This window comes from Myotis myotis, unplaced genomic scaffold (genome assembly GCF_014108235.1).
Source record: "Myotis myotis isolate mMyoMyo1 unplaced genomic scaffold, mMyoMyo1.p scaffold_m19_p_8, whole genome shotgun sequence".
Lineage (NCBI taxonomy): Eukaryota > Metazoa > Chordata > Mammalia > Chiroptera > Vespertilionidae > Myotis > Myotis myotis.
Window position 1 is genome coordinate 38,774,650 of NW_023416390.1, and position 23,617 is coordinate 38,798,266.

The 23,617-nt window shown below is 39.1% G+C and overlaps 1 protein-coding gene across 2 annotated transcripts in view; it reads right to left on the reverse strand.

Annotated features, from left to right (window-relative positions):
* The window catches only part of ITGA4 (integrin subunit alpha 4), a 337,984-nt gene extending 325,866 nt beyond the window's left edge, over nt 1–12,118 (reverse strand). Inside the window, exon 1 of one of the 2 annotated variants that reach the window (XM_036318670.1) lies at nt 12,020–12,118. The gene's annotated coding sequence lies outside the window, so the exon portion shown is untranslated. The remainder of the gene's footprint in view (nt 1–12,019) is intronic. The other variant, XM_036318673.1, reaches the window with a different exon arrangement.
* Nucleotides 12,119–23,617: the final 11,499 nt, after the last annotated feature.

The following is a 23,617-nucleotide window of genomic DNA, read 5'->3' on the forward strand; positions in this document are numbered from 1 at the left end:
GTCCTACTGATGAAAGGCATGTGAACTGCCTCTTGGTGGTTGCGGTGCAGAAAAACAAACTCAATTTGTTTTTCAATTTTTTAAAAATGACACTTGAGCTATCTCTAATAATCAACAGAGACAGGGAAGGTTAGATGGTAGATAGGGTAACTGCGCTCTGATTATCTAACAGATCACAACTGGAGTTGGCAAGCAAGGTCGACCGAGCGCAGACGCACCAGCCACCGCATAACTGGCTTATTTCGGTACTGTGATTTTAAGTCCTTCAAACTTTTAATTTCACACGTATCTCACTTTTTCATCAGGGACTGCACCCTTTTACTTCTGGCTTAATTTTTCTACATGTGAAAGCACACTCTCAAAAGAAAAGACGAGAAGTAAAGGAAGGATGAATATTTTCATGTTGATTGTCCGTTTGGTGATAAAATTCCACAAGGAGTGTGTAGTGTGTGGAGGATATGGGAGATAAACTGGAGGGCAAGACAGTGTTTTTCCCTCTAGAACCACACAACTCTTACTAAGAATCCCAAAACACGAAGACTTTTGTACACTACTTATCAGTACCACAGGCGGGTGGGGTGAGGCCAGTCATCAGATACCTAATATTACCTACTTAAGGTTTGGCACATCACAGAACCTAAACAATTTTCATATGTGAGGACTACATTCTTTTTTTTTTTTAATTTTTTTTAATTGCTTAAAGTATTACAAAGGGTATTACATATGTCTTTTTTTTTTCCCCGCCCTTGACTATCCCCTGGCCTCCCCCACCCCCCAGCGTCCCATGTCCATTGGTTATGCATATATGCATGCATACAAGTCCTTCGGTTGATCTCTTATACCCCTCCCTCCTGCCCCCCAACTTTCCCCGGCCTTCCCACTGCAGTTTGACAATCTGTTTGAGGCAGCTCTGCCTCTGTATCTATTACTGTGAGGGCCTCTTGGGAGAATAAGAACAGTGCTTTTAAACAGAATCGGGTCCCTCAGAAATGTCTCTGGTCTCTCAGAATCCCTGTATTTTCTGGAAGGTTCCTGGTGAATATTTGGAAACCATTCAAGTCCATGTTGTCGGGCAGTAGGACTAACTGACTCAGAGCTCGTGCTTTGAAGGCCAGTATTCATTTTGTAACTTTGGGGGAAATACAATCTTTCTGAACTTCATTTCCCCTTCTATAAAATGGAAAGAATAAAGATAACTTCTTCAGTAGGTTGTGAAAATTAGGTGATATAAAGTGGCTATTTACATAAATGTTAATAGAGCCTATAGTACAGGATAGGCAAAAGTAGCTGTATAGTTGTGAGTACATGAAACACAGTCTATCCTTGTTTTATTATGTATTAATTATTGTATCACTTTCCATATGAACAACTGTAAACTACTTTTGCCCCATCCTGTATCACAAATACGGACAGAGGAATAATAGACAGATCAGGATTCACCTACCGTAGGTAACTATGACATGGTCATGTTTGTATTGCATACACCAAACCCTTTTTGATCCTTTCACTCTCTGATTCTTTATTCCCTGAATAATCTTCTCCTATGACCAGTATTCACATATCTAATCTCATAAAGTCTAATTTTTTTCCAAAGTAATAATAGCTCTTAAACCAAAAAGAGTTATGGAATTTTAGAAATCAATAAGAAAGAATCTATGGTCATTTTCTTGCATCAGGAAATCACAACAAATGTGATTTCAACTCAGTCATTTCCTCCATTCAGTCAGCAAATAAAAATATGTGGGAGGCAGTGTTCAGTGCTGGCTTTATAGCTGTCAACAAAAAGACATGGGTCAGCCTCTCCAACATTTACAATCTTGTATAAAGAGTTAGACTTAAAATATGAAAATAGTTTTATGTAATTACAAAATAGAATTATAAAATTATCAAGTCCCGCCGGAACCGGTTTGGCTCAGTGGATAGAGCGTCGGCTTGCGGACTGAAGGGTCCCAGGTTCGATTCCGGTCAAGGGCATGTACCTGGGTTGCGGGCACATCCCCAGTGGGGGGTGTGCAGGAGGCAGCTGATCGATGTTTCTCTCTCATCGATGTTTCTAACTCTCTGTCTCTCTCCCTTCCTCTCTGTAAAAAATCAATAAAATATATTTAAAAAAAAAATTTTCAAGTCCCGTGAAGATAACAGGCAGGGTACTATAATTGCAAACAGCAGAGTACATAAGTGAGAAAGTTCAGTGACAAATCACTTGCAGATGTATTCACACAAGCCTTGAAGCCCTGGCCGGTGTTGCTAAGTGGCTAGAATGTCATCCCACACACTGAAAGCTCACAGGTTCAATCCTCGGTCGGGGCACATGTGTGAGGCAACTGGATCAGTGTTTTTCTCTCACATTGATGTTTCTCTCTCTGGAATAAATGGGGGGGGGGTGTCCTTGAGTGAGGATTAAACAAACAAACAAACAAGCAAGCAAACTAGAGAAGAACATTACATGTGGTGGCAAGGTTTTAAGGTAGGGAAGAGTTTGGAGTTTTCTAAAAGTCAAGAGGCTGTGTGACTGAAGCATAGGGGAATGTGAATAGTTCTTGAACAGATAAGTTTGGTCAATTTTTTTGTATCTTGTAGAACTTTGTAAGGAGTTTGAATTTTTTTGTGCAATAAAAAATATTTTAAAGGATTTTTCTTCTTAAGACCTTTAACATTTCATGTAGTACTGGAATGATGGTGATGAACTCCTTTAGCTTTTCCTTGTCTGGGAAGCTCTTTATATGTGCTTTGATTCTAAATGATGTGACCCTGGTCTAGGCAAATATTTTTTAGATATGACCACCAAAAGCATAATACAGAAAACAGATCAGTCCATTGAACTTAATCAAGATTAAAGATGCCCCCTCTTAGACACCATTGAGAAAATGAAAAAAAAGCTATTTGCAATATGTCTATTAAAGGACTTATATTTAGAAAAATATACATATGTATGCATATATTTTTTTCTCAAAATATGCATATGTGTGCATGTGTATATATTTTTTCTCAAAACAAAGAACCCAATTAAAATACTTGAACTTTATCAAAAATAGTATGCATAGCCCAGTCAGGTGTGGCTCAGCTGTTGAGTGTCAACCTATGAACCTGGTTCGATTCCCAGTCAGGGCATATGGCCAGTTTCGGGCTCGATCCCAAGTAGGAGGCATGTAGGAGGTAGCTTATCAGTGATTCTCTCTCATCATTGATGTTTCTATCTCTCTCTCCCTCTCCCTTCCTCTCTGAAATCAAACTATATATATATATTTATATTTATATAATTTTTTAAAATAGTATGCATATAGCAAATAAGCACAAAAAAAGGCACTCCAAACTATGTGTTATCAGGAAAATGAAAATTAAAACTACATTGAGATAGCAGTACATACCTATTAGAATAAAATTAAAATACTGACCATACTGAGTGCTGACAAGGATAAGGACTAACTAGAGCTCTCATACCCTGGTGGTGGGAATAGCAATGGAACAACTGCATTAGAAAAACAGTTTGGCAGCTTCCTAAAGGTTTAAACATTTGTCTCCCAAAGGATCTAGCGGCCATTCATTCCCAGTTTTTACCAAAGATAAACTAAAACATATGTCCATACAAAGGTTTATGCAAATGTCCATAGAGGCTGTATTTATAATAGTCAAATATTGGAAACAACTCAAATGCTCATCAACAGGTGAATGGATAAAGGAATTGTGGTATATTCATATAATGGAATACCACTATGACAGAATACTATAACCCAGCAATAAAAAGGAATGAACAATTGATAAATACAACATGGGTGAATCACAGAATAATTATCATGAATGGGGAAAAAAATGTCAAAATGATTGAAAAATAATTTCAAATGACTGTTTAAATCAACATTGTTTATTTGTATTTTATCATCTTAAAGCTCCAGCCCTGAAACCCTTTAAATATAACAGGAACATTTTATTCATTATATCAAATTACTTAATTTATATAAAATTCTAGAATATGTAACCAATGCACAGTGACAGAAAACAGATTTTTGGTTGCCTGGGACTGAGTGAGGGGGTGAGGGAAATAAGAGAAATTAGAAAGGGCATGAGGAAACTTTTTGAGTGATGTTCACTATTTCGTTGTGGTGTTGGTTTCATGAGTGAATACATACATCAAAACTTACCAAAGATATCAAGTTTGAAGAATCTAATCGTCATTTTATTCACTATAGGCTGAACCAGTAGGAAGATAGATCCTTTAAGATAATTTGTAATGTAACAAGTATTGTATCTTGTTATACTTGTTCCTAATCATTAGTCTATAGCATTTGATATGATTATTAATCTTAATTTATAGAATTCATCATATTTTCCCAGTTATTATTTTTTAAAGTTCCTTTCAAAACTCTCTATTATAAAAAAAAATATTTTTTTATGTTTCTGTAAAATAGCTAGCATATTCTGAAGAGCTAATGGATTCTAACAATGTTAAACTAACAGCATTATACTTGGCATGTGTCATCAATAGAGTGCAGAATATAAAGTATTTACAGAAGTGAAAATGCAAACATTGTCATTTTCCTTGATATTTATGAGATATGTGTCAGTGTGTCCTAAATTAAGCTTACTAGAATTCAAAGTAAGTCAATTCTGTGTTTAAGCCTATTGTGAATCATGTCAGTTGACTATTTAAATTAACTTTGTCTGATTGCTTAATTCTATTTTGTTAAATCAGAACTATTGCCCTGAAACCTTCTAAATACTACAGGAACTTTTAGCTTAAATCCTCATATTTATGTCAGAAATGGAGATTTATTTCTAAAAACAAAAAAAAATCAGATGCATCTCTTCCCTCAATCTTCTCGCTGGCTCAGTCCATTCACTCTGCCCCGTTCTGCCCATTACCAAATACTTCTGTAAGAGTTGTTTATGCTCACTGGCTCCACTTCCCATTCCTCTTAGCCAGCCAGTCGAAAACTGCTTTCTCAAAGCCCACCAGGCAGTGCAGTCGCCAGCTTCCTTGCACACATTTTTATTATCCTGTCACTTGAGCTGCTGCAACATTTGACACTACAGATGGCTCCATTCTTCTCACAACTTCCTTTTTTTATCTTCTGGGATTCCACCTCCTCTCACTGCTGAATATTCCTTTTCAGTTTTTGAATTTTTTTCTTCTCACTTAAATGTTGAATCTGCATGTGTCTATTTTCTACCTTTTTCTTTCTCTTCCCTCTTCCTGGACAATCTTATGGTTTTGCCACCAGCTTCCTAAATTATTTGTACTTCCGTAAAAGAAAGCCTATTCTCACCTTTGGAGTTAAAACATCCTAGCCCACTTCAGTTTCTTGACGAACTGGATGTGGAAGACTCAGGTCAAGAAAATATGTAATTCTTGATGGCTTTGAGGCCATGTCTACTCAAAAATAGCAGGTTTGTTAGCAAAGAATAAACCTTCCCCAATAACAATGTTGTAATAACATCTAAAGTGAAGACAATCTGTTCCAATTGTTAACAAAATTACTTGAGGGATAGTTTTCAGCAAAACAAGTTTAAACTTGCGGTTGTCAGTTACTGAGCAGTTTATAAAAATTGTGGGGAAAGGCGCTAGAGATTAAATATAAGAAAGGGTATGAACTTTCCACTTAGCCTAGAGCCAGGGCTCAGTCTATATGATTCTTGTAAACATCCTGTCTAGTTGAAATTAACAAAAGTAAATCAAGGTATAATTTGCAACCAGAGGATATAGCATTATGCTGAAGCCCAGAGAACTCTGTTCCTACTATTTGTGACTCCTCCCTTTTCTAAATGAGGTCAACTCAATATGCTGACACTTCAAGTTATAACCATCTTGGACTAGGCCCAAGTAAGGTCCGTTTTCGTGTCTAGGGAGCCCAGAGGATTTGGGAAGGATTTATTCACGCATATGCCACTAATGGAAAAATATGTCATTGTCACAGAAGCAAATTTCTCTTCATTTCTAAATTAAATTAGTCACTACAAAATTTTTCATCAAAATGAGAGTTTATGAATAACAAAGTATATGTAATTTGTATCCCTATGTACTATAATCATGTGAAATTAGCCTATACAAACTAGTCAATTATTTTTTCATTTCTTAGGAATACTTTCTTTGCATTTTCTAAACAAAATTTTAGTGGTTATAGCAGTCATTATCTGAAGTTTTATATGACCTCAATCTTAATTTCTATCAAAATAATCCAAGTTACATTTGGTAAAGAAAAAAAGATATGTGTGTGTGTGTGTGTGTGTGTGTGTGTGTGTGTGTGCACGCGCGCGCGCCTCTGTGTGTATGGAGCGAGAGACTATAAGAGAGAACGGGATCAAGAGATGATAAAGATTTTAAACATTTATTCAAATTAATTTTCTACATAAAATGTGTGGTTCATAAAATATTAAAGTTTTACTACACATAATGGATTTTAGTTATGAATTTAAAAATTTAAAAGATCTCATATTCACATGTAGAAACATCTGCATATTGCTCATTGTTTCCAGTAAAATGTGTTTTTATGTTTTGTTTTGTAATAATTTTTATATCTAAATCACATGAAAATATTTAATGAGCTCTACAAATAAAATCACTTTTAAATTTATTTCTTAGTACTTTCTCTTATTTACAAAGTAGCAGATAATATCAGTACATATGTCCAATTAAAAAGGAAAATATTCTGTTTATTATTCTTTGATGATGCTTTACTTTAAATGAATTATAGTCATCTATTTTTAACATGAAAACAGAAAATTATAAATCCTAGAGACAGATTACAAGTATGGAGTAAGTAGGTCAACAACATAAAAAGAAAACATTACTTAAACAGCCATTCATGAAAAGCATATTGCTTGGCAGATGCATTTATAACAAAGGGAAGAGCCTGTAAAAGGCTTTTATTTCAGTGAGGATGAAAACCCTCCAGGGTGACGGTAGGTATCCAGGATAAGTCAATCTATTTTCTACTACTAAATTTCTCTACTATTTTCTCTGTTAATAAGATTGAAGTCCATTATTTAATTGTTTTAGATTTCAAGATTTTTAAAAGGGTAACGATGCTATTAGACCTTACAATTAAGCAACACCCTAGGGCACTGGAGAGTCTTGTCCGTACAAACTTGTCGAAAGTCACTGTTGATGTCTAATATCTGTACTGACTTTTACCAGCACACAACCAGAATGACTATTGCATGTTAATACTGAAAGTGACTTGCTCAGCTAACCCACAGATGAAAACATCCCCCAAGTTCCTAAGAGCCTGGGCTTTTAACATGGTTTTATCGTTCAAGAAGCCTAGCTCGTTAATTTTGAAAAGGAAGCTGCAAAGCTCCCTAACCCCAAAAATATTTCACTCCCCAGAGGAGTTAAGGCAAGGTGAAAGGTCAACCATGAGATCACGGGAAAAATAGTAGTCTCTGACCTGCTGCTCTCTCTGTACTGCTAGTTTCCTGCACTATTGCTTTCTTGAAAGCAATAGTAAAAGGGTAGATACATTTCTTTCTTTGTGTCTGTGTATTTTTTGAGCTCTTCCACTTCACATAATCAAAAGAACTCCTGTCCTAAAATGTGATTGTCCACACTCAGCATTTATAGTGAAAGAAATTACTAAACTCTGCAGTGTGTTGCTGTTGGGTGATTATTAGACATGCATGTTACACGCACACGCACACGCACACACTTCTCCTCTTCACATTATATACTTTTATTTTGTTTTGAGAGAAAAAAAGAGTTTGGTTTTATAAATATATTGATGGAGAAAAATTGCTCAAAGAAAAATCTAAAGCTAGAAAAAATACTCTTAGGATTTCTTTTTCCCAGTTTCAGAGTTGAAACATCTTTTACTCCTCGCATAAAAATACTTTTTGAAGTACTTTTAAAATGACTGAATGGTTTATGACATCTGTTAGCCCAGTTTCTTATTGTATTATAATACTTTTTTATGTTCTTCCCAAGTTATACCATTGATGTTCATCTTTAAAACAGTAATAAGCTAGAAACGCTATAAAGATAGAAGTAGTAAGACACATTGTATCTTCGAAAAACATTTGTGTCTTCTAAAATCAATCATTATGAAATCTTTATCTTGCCTTTGGGGAGAGGAAGTTAAGAATTGGTATTTCTAAGTTATTCTATGTAAAGTGAAGACAGATGGGTACCTGAAAATCACCATCCAATGAAAACAGTACACAATCCCATCCTTACAGCCAGTGGGTAGAAAATACAACCAGACTATATAAAAATTCAGATGACCGAAAGCCATGGTGAAGGAGACATATTCTTACCCTAAAATATGGGGGGTTTTGGTCATTGTTTGTATTGTTAATAATTCAAACCACATATTTTGCCTCTGCCTTCTTGCATTAAGACGATGCTGCTTTATTTTCAGAATGTTTACTATTTGTAACTTGATGTTTTCCCCCAAATTTCTATCAGAGGGCAGTGTAGCACTCTCTTTAGATAGGTGACTCACATTACTATCAAAGCAGTGCAATCATCCTCCCAAGTACACCTCCCAGACTCAGGGTTTTATGGGCCCTAGTGAACCACAAAAGCCTAAGCAGTCAAGAATCAATTTTACGGTATTTCCTCAAAATACCTGTACACGTGATAGGTCACTGCCATAAGAACATCGAGGGCTCAGTACATAGTAAAAGACAAACATCGTTTTCATTGAATCTAAGAGAGTCCAAGTGGACTGCCTGGAACCTCTACCAGTGCATCAACATTGAATTGCCAAGAAGAGTAATTAACTGGAAGGAATCAGCCACCAGGAGTCAGAGCCTGACACTAAGTCCAGTCTGGGATGGGGTGGGAGGAGAGATTTGACTGAAGTTGCTGTGAAGTGTATCTAGCAGAAGCGAGGGAAGCTGGAACTCACACTGGCAATCATTTTATTTCCCTTTCAGCCAACTTTTAGCCACCTGGACACTCTTCCCTAGATAATTAATGCTTAAAACCTGTCACTGTTGTTCTGTACCCATTCTCATGAAAACTTATGGAGATAGGTAGTCGGTAGGTCAGTCGGTCGGTAGGTCGGTAGGTAGATAGTTGGTTTGATCACTGCTTGGGGTCCTATACACTCTTCCGCACCTGTACTTCTACCTTAATAATGCATTTGAGAAAACTTTGAATGATATAGACCTAATTCATTCTTCTCAGTAGCTGCATAATACTTCATGTCATTGATATAGCACAATCCATCCAACCAAGGGTATCCCCTTTTTTTTGTTTGATCATGTGTTACTACAAACCATTCATTACAGCAAGAGGTCTTCATTAAATGCCCGCTAGTGCCTATTCAACTGTAGGGATAGAGTCATGAACAAAACCAGACCCCCACCCTCCTAGAACATCCATTCTAGTGGAAGGGACAAGCAATAACTTATTATGTAACATCATATTATATTTTTATGAAGCTAAATAAGGAGATACAGAGGTAGATGAAATTATTTACTACTTTAAATGAGGTGGTCAGTCCTCACGGAGGAGATAGTTGATCAAAGACCTGAATGACGTGAGGGAGAAGTCATGAGGAGTGTTAAGAGGACAGCAATCTAGTCAGAAGGAATAGCAAGCACCAGGGTTCCAAAGGGAGGGTGTGGGCAGAGGGGTTCAGCATGAACAGGACACCACTGAGGCTGATGCACAAGAAGCAGGAAGCAAGAGTCAGGCAAAGCAGTTAACACATACCCTGCCCAGGGCCCGGATGATGCAGGGCTGGACAGGCTGTGGTAGGCACTTTAGAAAATGCCACCATAAACGTCCAAAGATATTGCTAGATTGGTCTCCAAAAGAGCTATTACAATTCACATTTCTACAAGTAGTCTATGAGTATACTTTTCCCTGATATCAGGTGCTATGATTTCAAATTTTTCAAGAATTTGATGATGTAAAATGATACCTCATTGTTATTTTAATATTTATTTCCCTATTAGGGAGGTTGAGCATTTTCTTACCTATTTCTACATATTTAACGAAACCATAAATAGTACTTGCTATTTGACATGCACTATTCTAAACACTTTACAGGAGTTCTTTAACAACCTAATGTGGCATAAACCATTATTTTACAAGTTGAGAAACTAAGGCAGACAGCTGTGAGGTAACGTGCCTTAGGTCACATAACTAGCAGTGGTTTAAGAATGTAAATGTAGACAATTGGTCTCCAGATACTACACAGCTGTTTATCAGCCTTTTGAGTTTGCTAGACTATAAAATCTACTCATAACCTGCAAAGTTGTCAGGAGAATAAAATATCTGTATATAAAAGCTATACAAATGCAAAATATCTTTTCAGGTTACCATGTCTGTTGAACTTAAAGACAAATCTGGATATTAGATCCACCAGTGAGAAACAGGATAGCTTCACTGTGAAAACAACAACTCAGGTTGAGGAAAAAAACCAAAGTGCTAGCATAATCTCAGGTCTGATGGCCTCCAGGGAAATAGCTGCTGGAGCTAGACCCGGAAACTTGAATTGGCAGCATCAAGACAAATTGCTAAAAGGCCCTGGTCCAGGGCAAGTACCAGGGTTGCAGCAGCATGAGATACAATTCTCTAGTTTGGAAGGAAATGATCTTGTAAATATGTCAAAAGGCTGACTTTAACTATAATTTTAATAAAATAATTTATGTCAATAAAAGTGTGTGAAATATTTAAAAAATTAGAAGGAACTGTTGTCATCATCATTGTCCAATCTTTTCTGAAAACCTCTGGTGTCTTTCATTTCCTTAGATCAGTGGTTCTCAACCTGTGGGTCACGACCCCTTTGGGGGTCGAACGACCCTTTCACAGGGGTCGCCTAAGACCATCCAAAAACACATATAATTACATATTGTTTTTGTGATTAATCACTATGCTTTAATTATGTTCAATTTGTAACAATGAAAATACATCCTGCATATCAGATATTTACATTACGATTCATAACCGTAGCAAAATTACAGTTACGAAGTAGCAACGAAAATAATTTTATGGTTGGAGGTCACCACAACATGAGGAACTATATTAAAGGGTCGCGGCATTAGGAAGGTTGAGAACCACTGCCTTAGACTGATAGACCTTCCTTTCTGTGAGGAAGGCAGCAGAAAAGCACAAAAGGCCTGCAGGTCAATGGGAGGCATAGCCTGGAAGACCAAGAACCACAATATTTACCAAGTCTGTGTCGCCTTTCCATGGAAAAGATCTGAGGAACCCTTAATCTCATATTTACAATATAGGAAAAAACTATTTCAAACATTTAAACTTGTAGCCCTTTTAAAGGATGATGTAATAGTCATCTAAAATAGCCATGTACTCTGTATTTGCCAAAAGGAGACTAGAGAAAATCCTAGAACCTGCCTGCTGTGGCTCAGTGACTGAGCGTCAGCCCAGAAACCAAGAGGTTGCCGGTTCAATTCCCAGTCAGGGCATATGCCCGGCTTGCAGGCTTGATCCCCAGTGGGGTTGTGTAGCAGACGGCCAAGCAATGCTATTTCTCTCTCACTGATGTTTCTCTCTATCTATACCTCTCCCTTACTCTCTCTCTAAAAAGCAATACAAATATATTTTTTAAAAAAGAAAAATCTTAGAGGTGATATTGACTGCACTCCAACTTTAAAACTCCTGATGGAGGGGGAGAATAAATATAGGCTTGTTGTATAACAGGCCTATATCTTTTTGATCTCACTAATTTCATTAAGTTTTAGTCTGCATTTTGGGCTTAAAGACAGACTTTTAGAAGGAAAAAAAAAGTAAGAGGGGGAAAAAAAGCCCTCAAAAAAGCAAGAAATCAATAAAACCTCAGTTATATTCTCTAGCTTTCACTTGGCTTTTAAAATTCTCCCCTCAAAAAATAAAGCATTTCCTCTTGTCTAGACAACATAACCTGCCTTCCCTCTCAGATAGGGCACTTGGGAACCCGGGCTCTGTCTCGTTTCGTTCACACCAGCGATGATTCCACACAAACCAGGGCTGCAGGTCCCATCCACATGGCAAAGAGGGAACCCTGCAAGGTGGTGCTTCACCAAATTCCGTTTTTAAAAAAACATTTGTTCCTGTTTTCTTTTCACTTACCTTGTGAAGTCTCATCCGCCTGACTTGACAGTGGCTTTGGGTGTAACGCAAAAAAAAGCGAAAGCAGAAAGCAGTGGTTAAGGAGGTGAGCTCTATGAACACAGGCTGAGCAAGCTAATGCAGAGGATGCCAAAGTTCAGGGCAGACTCAGAACAGTAAAACACAGTGCAACGACAGTGCGTGATCAGGAAACTAAACATTTCCACACTTGGAGGAGAGAAACTTTTTGACTTTTATAACAGACTGTATTTTTTGAGAAAGAAAACACTTCTTTAATATATTATCATACAAGAACCATTCTATGTGATACCAAATTTTTGGACTGGAACCTGGATTCTTTATCCGCTGGAATCAAAGAATGAATCCATGGACAGAAAGTGGTATAGCAAAGGTGGAAATTTATTGAAGAACAAGTACAGACTCCCACATGGGGAGAGGGAAAGAGTCCCACAGAACAGACTCCCATATAGGGAGGGGAAAGAGTCCCACTGGGTTCCTTTTCCCAGTGGTTTATAAAGGCTGCAGTTCCTCTGTCCTGATATCCCCTCTGATTGGTCAATATTCCCCTTCGAATTGGTTACTATAGTGATTCCTAAGGCCCTCCTTCCTCATGGTCCTTCCATTCCTCTGGGCTTTCTTCTTTTCCATCTGAATGAAGGGCTTCCTTCTCTTTATTTTGTAAATATAGACCTTTCCTGGCTACTTCCAGTTTCCTTGTCCCGTGCAAATGCAATTGTTGCTGTTCCCTTGTCTTATGGAGATGTACCTGCACCTGGTTTCCTGGTATTATGGAAATGTACCTTCTCCCAGTCTGCAATCCCTCGCTTTTCCATGGACCCCAATTCTAAAAAAATCCCTAAGCCTGTCTATGTTCCCCCAAAATTCCTGCTTCAGTCCCCCCTCCGATTAGGAAAGCCCAACTGCCATTGGGGACAGGGGATGCTGCTGTCTTTCTGGCTGCTTCCTGCTGGCAAAGGGTCGTAGTTTGGGGCAGCAGTCAGGGCCCCATCAGAAGTGGGTAGTCTAAGGGTCTACGGAAGATGGATGTAGCGGCCTCCATTTGCTGTTCCGTGAGGAGGACCTGTTGCAGCTTTAGGGCTTCGAAATGGGAGAATATGAAACATACCAAAGGTTAAACAGGCAATGGTTAAAGATGAGTAATAAAAGTATAAACCAAGGCCTGAGGAAGTGGTTTTGATTGGCGGTAGTTAGTAGCATAGTTTGGCCTATAGACCAAGATTTAACACATTTTATTCTGAATTGGGCTGCTTATAATATACTTAGTAGTTTGGGGAGCCAGTATGGCTTAAGAAATTTACTGTACTAGGGTTACAGAGAGGGGCTATAAGTAGGAGTATCTTGTGGTGTTTCTGGGTCCCAGTAAGGACAGAGAAGGTCTCCTCCAGATACCAACCTAGGGTTTAGATGACACTTATAAAAAGACAGAATAAGAACTGTTAAAAAGATTAAAATACTGATTTTTTAGAAATAGCAGAGTATGTTACTTATCTGGCATTCATTGTTTTCCCAGGATCCTTTTGAAAGAGAAGTTTCAGGTCCTTTAGAGGCTCACATGAGTAGAAATCTGGTGGTTTAGCTGATGGCAATGCAGCTTCGTCCTCCTCTTGTGCTGGCATTCAAGACTCACTGGAGATGGATGAATTTAGGAGGTGACGCTGCTGACCTGTGAGGAGACTTACAGACTGGGGCCTGTAAAAGAGCCTTTTGGGCTGTTTAAAGGCCTGCCCAAATACAAGGGCTATTCCCGAAAGCTCTGGGGCAGTATTGTCTATGTTAGCTGATGGCTTTGATTCTGAACTAGTCCTCCCCTCTATTAGGCTCTTGCAACCTAAGATGGGGTATTGGAAAGACTATGTCAAGGTTTCAATAAACCTTGGGCTTCTAGAATAGATGGCCTATTAGAATATTGAGTCCTATAGACCCTCGGGGTTGAGAGGATAGTGTTTTTGATGTGAATGTGAGGTATTTCTGTAGGGTCAGGAAGGCATAGGAAAGGAACAACTTACCCCAGCTACACCCTAAAGGCTGAGAAAAAGATCTCTTTCTTGGCTTCCCAGACCTGCCTGTAACGGCTACAGCCTCTGAGGATGGTTTACCAGTTTGGTTTACCAGTACAGAGAGGTTGGCTCCAGCATCAGGGAGGAAATTAATTTCCTTGCCGCCCAACTGTCAGGCTTACCCGGGGCTCCTGGGTGGAGGTGGCAGTCCTCTGATGAGCCAGACTGAGAGACCCCGAGCCCCCTCAGTCCTGTTGGGCCAACTGGTCGTCAGTCCTGTCCCAAGTCCCAAGGGACCTCAGTCTCCTGGGGCAGTCGACTTCCAGTGGTTTCCTTGACAGGCAGGACAGGGCTTCAGGGGTCCTCCACGTCCCTTGGGCAACTCTGGCACATAAGTCCAACCTGTCTACAGTTGTAGCAGGTGACCGGGACTGACCATTCGCCTCCGGGCTCTGACTGGGGGTTCTTGTCTTGCAGAAGCGTGGCACTAAGAGCCTTGCTTTAGCCTGGCTTCCCCTGTTTCTCCTTTTTCCCCATTCTGGTCTTTATTATAGAACACAGAGGTGGTTAACTTTCAAGAGATTTTTAAAGTACTCTTGGGACCAATAGCCAATTCTTGCAACCTCCTGATACCTGGGATAGCCTGAGTGATAAATTTGTCCTTTAAAATTAGGTGTCCCAATTCTGAATCTGGAGCAATCTTGGTACGCTTAACCAAAAGCCTCCTTGAGCCTTCCAAAGAGGCCAAGGGGTTTTTGTGAACCCCTTGATTAACGTGATTAATTTAGAGTAGTTAACAGGCTTTATTTGACCACATTTGAGATCAAATACTTGAATGAAGTTTTGGAAAACCTCAATATATTTGTCAGGGTCTTCTGAGAACTTTCCTAGGTCACTTTTAAGTTTTCTCATGTCCCGGGGTAAAAAGGGGATCTGGGCTGAAGTATGGCCAGATCCTTTATCTGTCTTGGGGCAAGCTAAGGTTAGCTCAGCCCTGGGCGTGGGCACGACCCCCGCCTTCTCCCTCCTCCCTCAGTGGACTTGGGTTGTTATTGCCAAGAGCAAAGGATTAAATTTAGTTTCCCACCTGCCTTTGGCTTGTCCTCTAGATTAAAGATAAGCCTGGTTATATGGGGCTTCCAACTACTTCCCATTTTTCCCACGGAAAAGATTAAAACTTCCTTCTAGGGCTGGTTTTTACTATTTTCTAGTTGGCATTTGAAGCCAAACCTGAGGGCAGAAAAAATCAGGCACTTTCTTCTTAAGGTCTGTGGGTCAAATTTAGCCCAATTTTGAGGATACACCCTAAAGGACTGTCTTTTTGTAGTGTGGAAAACATGCTTCCCATCTGAAAAAAAAAAAAAAAAAAAAAAAAAAGAGGTGCACAAGGATGTTTAAAAGGGCCTGAGTGAACATTCCAGGTCCTTTGAAAAAAAGCTTAGAAAAAAAGGCGTGCACAAGGACCCACCCTGTTGCCATGCAGTCGTAGACAGGTTGCCGGGTAGACTAACCGCACTGACCGCCGCGGTGATGACCCAAGCTCACGCAGGGGCCCGCCTGTATCTGTTGTGCTTGGAAAGCTTAGAGAGACGTCCTGGCCAGTGAGGCGTCCCCCACCTGGCCAAGGCTGAGGGAGGCCCCACTCTCAAACTAGGAGTGAGGGGTTCCTTGCGACGTACGGCCGTAAGCAAGGTTGCCGGGTGGACTAGCCATACTGACCACCGCGGTGATGACCCGAGCTGATGCAGAGGCCATCCGCGTGCCTCCCGTGGAAGCGTGCAAACCCCGTGTCTCACTCTCAGGTCCTTTGTGATTTAAAAGGACCTGAACGACTGTAATGTTTTGAATTACCCACTGAACTGGACGGGTTGGAGTGCCTGCTGACCTAAACTTCCGAGGGGTCTACTCTAGGATGAGGACTTAAGAGAGTTCATACAGTACCCAGAACCTGGTTTGGCCAATATCCAGTGATCAGGGTAAAGCACCAACAAGTCCGGCCCCACTCCTTTTATCCGCCCCCCCCCCCCCCCCCCCCCCCCCCTTGCCGGGAGCCGGTCCATCCTTGCTGTTTCAAGGGACCTGGCATAAATGGCATACTGTTCTTAATATGTTTGCTCACCTTCTTGGCACTATGTGTTTTAACCAAGGTCACCTCTCTGAGAAAGGTTGTTTCCCCAGGTAGGGATTTTTCCCTGAAGTTAGGGAGGGAATAAAACCCCTTAACTAAGTGCCAGGCGGGTAATTAATCACTTTAACTACGAACAGTCACCCTTAAGCTACATAATCTTTACTCCCTGGAATGGAGATAAGAAACGCCCCAACCTTTGGAATAGAGGTTGATAGGATTGGAATCAACTGGTATAAATACAGATGTAACAAGACAACAGGACTCAGAACCTAGACACAGAACCTAGACACAGAACCTAGACACAGAACCTACACAGAACCTAGAGACAGAAGAACTTCGCTGGAGAGAACATGGCAAAAGATCCTGGACAGAAATTGGCAACAGAACCTAGAGACAGAACCTAGAGACAGAACATGGCAAAAGATCCTGGACAGAAACTGGCAACAGAACCTAGAGACAGAACCTAGCGAGAGAACCTGGCTGAAGATCCTAGAGACAGAACCTGGCTACAGAACCTGGATAGAACATGGCAAGAGAACCTGACTAGAACCTGGTGACTGAACCTGGCTGGAGAACCTACAGAACTTGGCAATAGAACCAGGCAAGAGAACCCAACCATGCTGATCAACTGAACGCTGCCTCTGTGTCATTCCTTCTTCGCCGACTCCGTCCACACCTTTGGGGACCCCTGGACCCACTGGGGTTGGACCCCAGCACCCCCCCCCCCCCATCATTAAGGATTTATCCTTTGCCTGACTTTATATTTTAAAATTCCTGTTCACTGGCCTAACTTTTAGTTTTTGCTGACCCTTAATTTCTGCTGTTTTATTTTCAAACTTTAAGAATGTCACCTTCTTTTAAATTAGGCAACCAACTTGGTTGCTTCACCTGCTGGGAGAAGGACATCCTAGTTGACTTTGCAGGGAATTACAAAGGCACGCCTTCCTAGTTTTCATGAATGGTGAATATTGGTGGAAGTGATTTTTTTAAACTTTAAGCTTCTTTCATTCAGGTATGCTGAAAAAGAAAGGGGTGCCATAATTTCCTGAAGTTTTCCAAATACCTTTTAGTTCAACTATGACCTGCTTAGAAGCCTGCAATTTAGAGTAAGTCAGAGTCCTTTCCATGGGTTTTCTAAAGACTTAAATGCACCAAAGTAAGGCAATGGCTGTCCAATGACAAAATCCAAAAGTGGCATGGTTATAGATTTGTACAAAATTCTATTGATAAAACCTCTGCTGACAACAACCTTCTAGTACAACAAACATTTGTATGTAACACGTGGCACATGGCTTATTGCAGATGGCGCATTAAAGCATTGAAAACGATTTATAAATCCCAATAAGAGAAACATAAAACCCCAGAATGTCCCTGGCAGACTAAGAGTATTGTCACACTTGCCCTTTTCCCTTACTGAAAGTTCCCTGTTTGAACTTGGTTCTGCGTAAGTTTTTTCTGAAGTAGACTAAAACCTTTATGACATTCAAAGTATATGTATTTAAATAGAACATTGTTATTAGTTTTTATTTGGCAGAGTTTCCTCATGCAACTTCAAGTATATTGCATTGGTCTAATTTTGTTCAAAGATCTTTCTTTTTAGGGAGAAGGAATAAATCTTTTTGCATCACCCCAGGGAGCTTTGGGGTGTCACAAAAATCTGTCCTTCAGTTAAATTCTTGAAATATTACATTCGGAAAAGCTGTCAAATATACCGAATTTAAAGATTATTAAAACTTAAACCGGTTTTTAACATTAAAGATTTTGTCTTGACCACAGAATTAATTATTTTCAATCTGGCCATTAAATTGAGTTGACAGCTTTTCCGAATGTAATATTTCAAGAATTTAACTGAAGGACAGATTTTTGTGACACCCAAAAGGGCCCTGGGGTGATGCAAAAAGATTTATTCCTTCTCCCTAAAAAGAAATATCTATCAGCTACAATCCACGCTGATAGAATTTGGGACACTTAGATTTACAGTGTTTTTCAGTGCTTTCCTAGAATGACACTGCAAATCTAAGCAAATAACTTCATCCTCCAGCCCCTTCCTGGTGAACTTCTGTCTTATTCCTGAGAAAATATGAGAGGATGTGATCTAAACTCTAGATTTTTTGGGTTTATTTGTTTTATGTCAAGACCAGAGGTCTAAATACAAATATGTTCCAAGGCATTAATGTGGAACTCAGAATGTTTTTCCCTCATTAACAATGTAATACAAGGGAAGTAGAGCCTGAAACAGAATTCGTTCTATAGTTGATATACATTATAGCTAAAATAAATTTCACTAGTCAGATTGAGGACATATTTCTTATCATTTCAGTTTTACATATTGAAATTTGCATATAAAACCCTAGAATATTGAACTACAAATAAATATTTGGAACAAAATCTGTTCTTACGTTAGGGACTGTTTAAAGCTACATTTTATCTAGTAAAATCAATGTTCTTGAACTTGTTTTTCTGAATATAATGTGGCTATACATTTGTATGTATCTAAATTTTCTAGCTTGATCCCATAAGAAGGGATAGACTAACATCTAATCAATTTGCAAATTCTTTGAAAAGTATATTTCTTTCCTTAGGAAGACATCAACTACCATATAGCACTTAATATACTAGTATGTTACTCCTAAGAAAAATTTCACTTCCGTACATAAAATTCTTAAATCTTAAAGCATTCCTTACAATTTAAGCCTTAGTTATTTATATTCATTTTGAATTGAATCAAAACTTGCTCACTTAGTTCTGTTTAATTTAAACTAAATTACTTCAACTAGAAACAAATAACAGCATTTTGAATATTTTATTTTGTTCTTACCTAGAATTGTATCTTATATAAAAAAATGGCTGGTATGTATCCTACAGACCTCTCTATATGAAAGTACAATAAAGGTTTTATTTTAATTCAACGAACTATAAACTATCAACTACATATAGGAACATGTACCACTCTAATGTCAGTCAGTTGAGTTTGAGATAGAGAAACTTCCTCTGCTCTCAGCCAACCTTCATCTCTTGCTATGGTATATCTGATGTCCTTATCCACATTACTCAGGTGAAATCTCAGTAACAATTGAACTCAACTCTTTAGTGCAAATTTCCAGAAAGCATAAGAGTAGTGGCATGGCTATAAGAAAAGGCTTAGTCTTTGGAGACAGATATGAATTTCAATTCTGACTCTGCCTCCTATTAGCTGTGTGACTTTGAACAAGTTAATTAACCTCTCTAAGCCATAATGTCTTCATCTATAAATAATGCCTACTCTGGGATGATATTTGGCCCGCACACAGATGTATTGCCATGCTGGTTAATAAACCATTGAAGCGCTTCCATACATCAGTAAGTAGCCGCTGCCCAACTCCCACAAATCCATGTCCCACTCTATACCAGGATCCTCTGGAATGCCCTCAAATTCGGGAGCCAAAGGGTCTCCCTCACCAAGCAGGGAGACTTCTGGGATTAGTCTTCAAAGCAGCCATTCTGATTGGTCAGTGCCCTTGCACTACTGGTTCTAAATATAAAATAATCAACATAAAATACTTCATGCATTTATTCCTGGGATTCAGGGAGCCAGCAATGTCTAGCGTTAGTGCAAACTGTCCTCCTGAGCTCAGTCTCACAATGCTCAGTGTGTCTGCCGGGGCTTACAGAGACCATTTCTCATTTCATAAGATTATAGAAGCTTTTACCCCCAAATTATTTCCTCCTTTCTTTGTTCCCTGGCAATTCTGACCACATGTCTTTAGTATAAATGCCTTTAGCAATTTTAAAATGCAGGAAAAAGAAAATATTTCTAAACTACATCAAAATGAGTTGGTAGGCTGACTAAATTTCACAATGACTTCTTTTTTTACTTTCATACAATTCCATTAAATCGATGAAAGTCTGTACATTGTTTCTATGTTTGTATGATTTGTTTGACATTGTATAATCATAAACACATAAAATTAAGGAGAGAAAAAGGGTTTGCAATTTGGTATAAGTGTGAAGTATGAACCCAAAAAATTGTAATGTTTTTGTTTCAGGAAAAGACAAGTTCAGTTCCTAGAAGAAATCATAAAATAGCCTGGCCAGCATGGCTCAGTGACTGAGCATTGACCTATGAACCTGAAGGTCACAGTTCGATTCCCAGTCAGGTCACATCCCTGGGTTGGGGCTGTGGGCTCAATCTCTAGTGTGGGGAGTGCAGGAAGCCGCCGATCAATGATTCTCTCTCATCATTGACATTTTTATCTCTCTCTCCCTTCCCCTCCCTCTCGGAAATCAATTTTTTTAAAAAAGAAATCATAAAATAAACTTCTTTTCTCCAAATTTATGGTTAAAGAAAATGGTTAAGCCATGAAAACTAAAGCCCAAAAACCATATACACCTTTGACTTTTCAAAGACCGAGTATGTTGGAAAGTAAATAGATGTACTGCAGAGGTGTTTGCTCCCTTCCCTGGTTTGCTGCTAGTCCCTTTCAGCTGGGAACGATAATGTGAGCACACACCTGAGTGTTTCTATGCAAAACTGACCTGTGTGCATTGAACTAGAAGCAGTTCTGCTCCTCTCTCTATTCCTGTTGGCCGGGTCAGGCACAATTAGTGTAGAATATTAGGTAGGGCAGAGAGTGGTGGGTAGCTTGCCAATCAGATTTACTGTTGAAACAGTGGGTGTTGCCACTTCTGGCCATTTCTGACAATACTGTTAGAAATTAAATCATGGCATTAGCCGAGCACTATTTGGCTGTGGAAGCCTAGTAGGTCATCAGTTTATGCCCCCACCCTCCAGACAAGTGGCAGGTGGGGCCCTACTAGCCCCTGCTAATGCCATGAGCTGCAGGCTCTGGCCAGGAGATGAGCATTTATGGGGTTTTGTGTGTTTTTTTAAATTCATCAGGCCATATGCTGCCAGGCTCTCATGCAAATAGACAAAATTGCAAATAATAAAAAAGAACCCACTGGTTTAGAGGCCGGCTGTTTTCTGTCACCATTGCCATCTATGTGAGAGGCCAGTTAATGAAAGAGGAGTCTTGGACTCCCGGCGACATCAACCTAAAGGGATGGATACTTCAAAATCCAAGCCTCATTCAAACCACGTTAAACCTCTGCCCTAGGGTAACTCAGCGCCAGGGTCTATTTGGCTAGAGAAGCAGGGAGCCGGCCTTCCAGCTGGCCTGGAGACTGTGCAAGCTTGTCTAATGCTCCCTGCAGCTGAGGCCCATTGTCCACGGATGTGAGAACAGAGAAAAGGTTAAGTTTCGTTTAGGTTGGGTTAAGTTGGGGCCCATGGGTTTGTCAGATTCAGACACACTTCGAATAAGCAGCTTTAGAAAGAAAAGAGATTAGTCAATGCAATTTTCTGTTTCAAAATTACAAGAAAATTAGCATTTTTAGGCTGTTTGGAAATCCCTAATTTTTTAATTTCAACAATTGCAAGAAAATCTTTCCAAGCAGATTCTCTCTAAACTCTTCCCCTGAAATGCTTGCATTTAAAATTTAAATGTTGTTAAACTTTTGTGTAACTGCTGCTATGTCTATAGTCATAATTATTACCAAGTTTCCAGTCTGTACAAATGGAGAATTTCACACCCTTGATAGCATTCACACATTTATTTCCCATTTTAAGGCAGTAGATGCCCAACTGAAAAATGAAGTAAAGTGACTCAGAACTCATATTTACATGTATATTTCAAAATGATTCCGTTTTAGAAATGTTGTGCGAACGTTCATTTGCACCTCTATCAGATCACTTCGAAGCCATGATTTGCACCTTTTTAAAGACAATTCAAGACCAATTGTACCAATTAATATGCAATGTGTTACAGTTCGAGGACTGTCAACATAAAAGTGTCATGGAAATATGTGTACCTACATGTGTGATACTGGGAGAAGTTTGTGATGAGAGTCTCTTGTTCAACTCTTGCTACACAGCAAAGATGCACTGAAGAGAGCTTTGTCCACAGTGGCCATGTCACAACAAAAGTCTTGCAAGCAAGCAAGCAAATGCAAATTATTTTCCTTCCTGTTTTCTCTACCATGTCACCAAAACCTTTGTGTGTCACTGGGTTTGCTGCTACCTCCTGGCTAATTTGTAATCTAAAGTGTGATTAGGAAACACACACGGGCTTAGCTCCACTGTCAGGAATGGTTCCCAGATCCACTGGAGAGGGGGGACAGTGGGAGGGAAAGAGGAGCAAATCATACTGGAAGGCTGCAAGGTTTATCTCCAACAAATTGCCATAGATATACTCTAGCAAAATTTGACAGCTATTCAGTGAAGAAACATGTTAAGTTCATAGATAAAATTAATGTTGTTAGGAAAACTATTTCATATTGTATATAAACAACGAGGACAATAAAAGATATGCCCTCTTCAACTGTTCAAAAGAGAGTGATTGCAGAGTCCTATGGCAGAAATAATAGACTTTGTTGTCACTGTTATTCATGATCCTGCATTCCAAATTAAATGTGTGTGTTTTTCCCCCTAATTTAAAAGGGTTGACTTCAGGGTGTAATATCTTACAAAGAAAGGTCTACCTTTCCAACAAGTTTAAATCTGAGAAAATAGCACCCATGTTAACCTCAGCTTGACTGTATGTTGAAGCAAGGACTAATTTAGCCAGTTCAATGGAGGATAAATGACAAGATTTTCACATGTTTTCATGTGATGGGAAGCTAGTGAGGTGTGGGAAAAGATGATGATCTAATATCTTGCTAGGGAATTTCAAGATATAATACTTTTTACAATAAATTCTGAAATTTACAATTCACATTTAATGGTGATTAAAAATTCTTTCACGTGAAAATGCATACTCCTGAGAGGCAAAGTTATTTACACAATGCAAACATGTGCTCAGACATCTGTGTACCCAGGTAGGACAGCTAATCATAAAGTTCAGGAACTAAATGGCTAATCAAGTTCAGTTGTTAAAACACCAACCACATAACTTATTGATGAAAAGCTCACTCTTGATTAAATGAATAAAGACAAAAATAAATAAAATACAGATGGCTCTCATATATAGGAAGCAAAACCTTTAGTCATATCCTCTACTGATGCCTCAAACTCTGAGTGAAGTTATTTTAAAGAATTAAGAAACTATACTCTGGAGACGGATCTGAATTCACTCTCATTCATTCATTCATTCATTCGTTCCACAAATATTTCCTGGACTCCCCCACTATGTGCCAGGGACTATGTTTTCTAGGCAATAGATATCCATCTGTGATCAAGATAGTCTCTAGACTCATGGAGAGGCAAGCCCTAAACAGGAAAGTAAACAAGATAATTAGAGGCTGTGCTAAGAGCTATAAAGAAAATAAATAGGTAATATAATCGAGAATAACTGGCTGAGAAGAGCCATTTCAGATAGCTGAAGATGATTCTTTTCCTGGTGTGAAACCTATAATATAATTTACTTATGACATACTCAAAGACAGACGAAATCAGAGAGCCAAATCTTTTCCAAG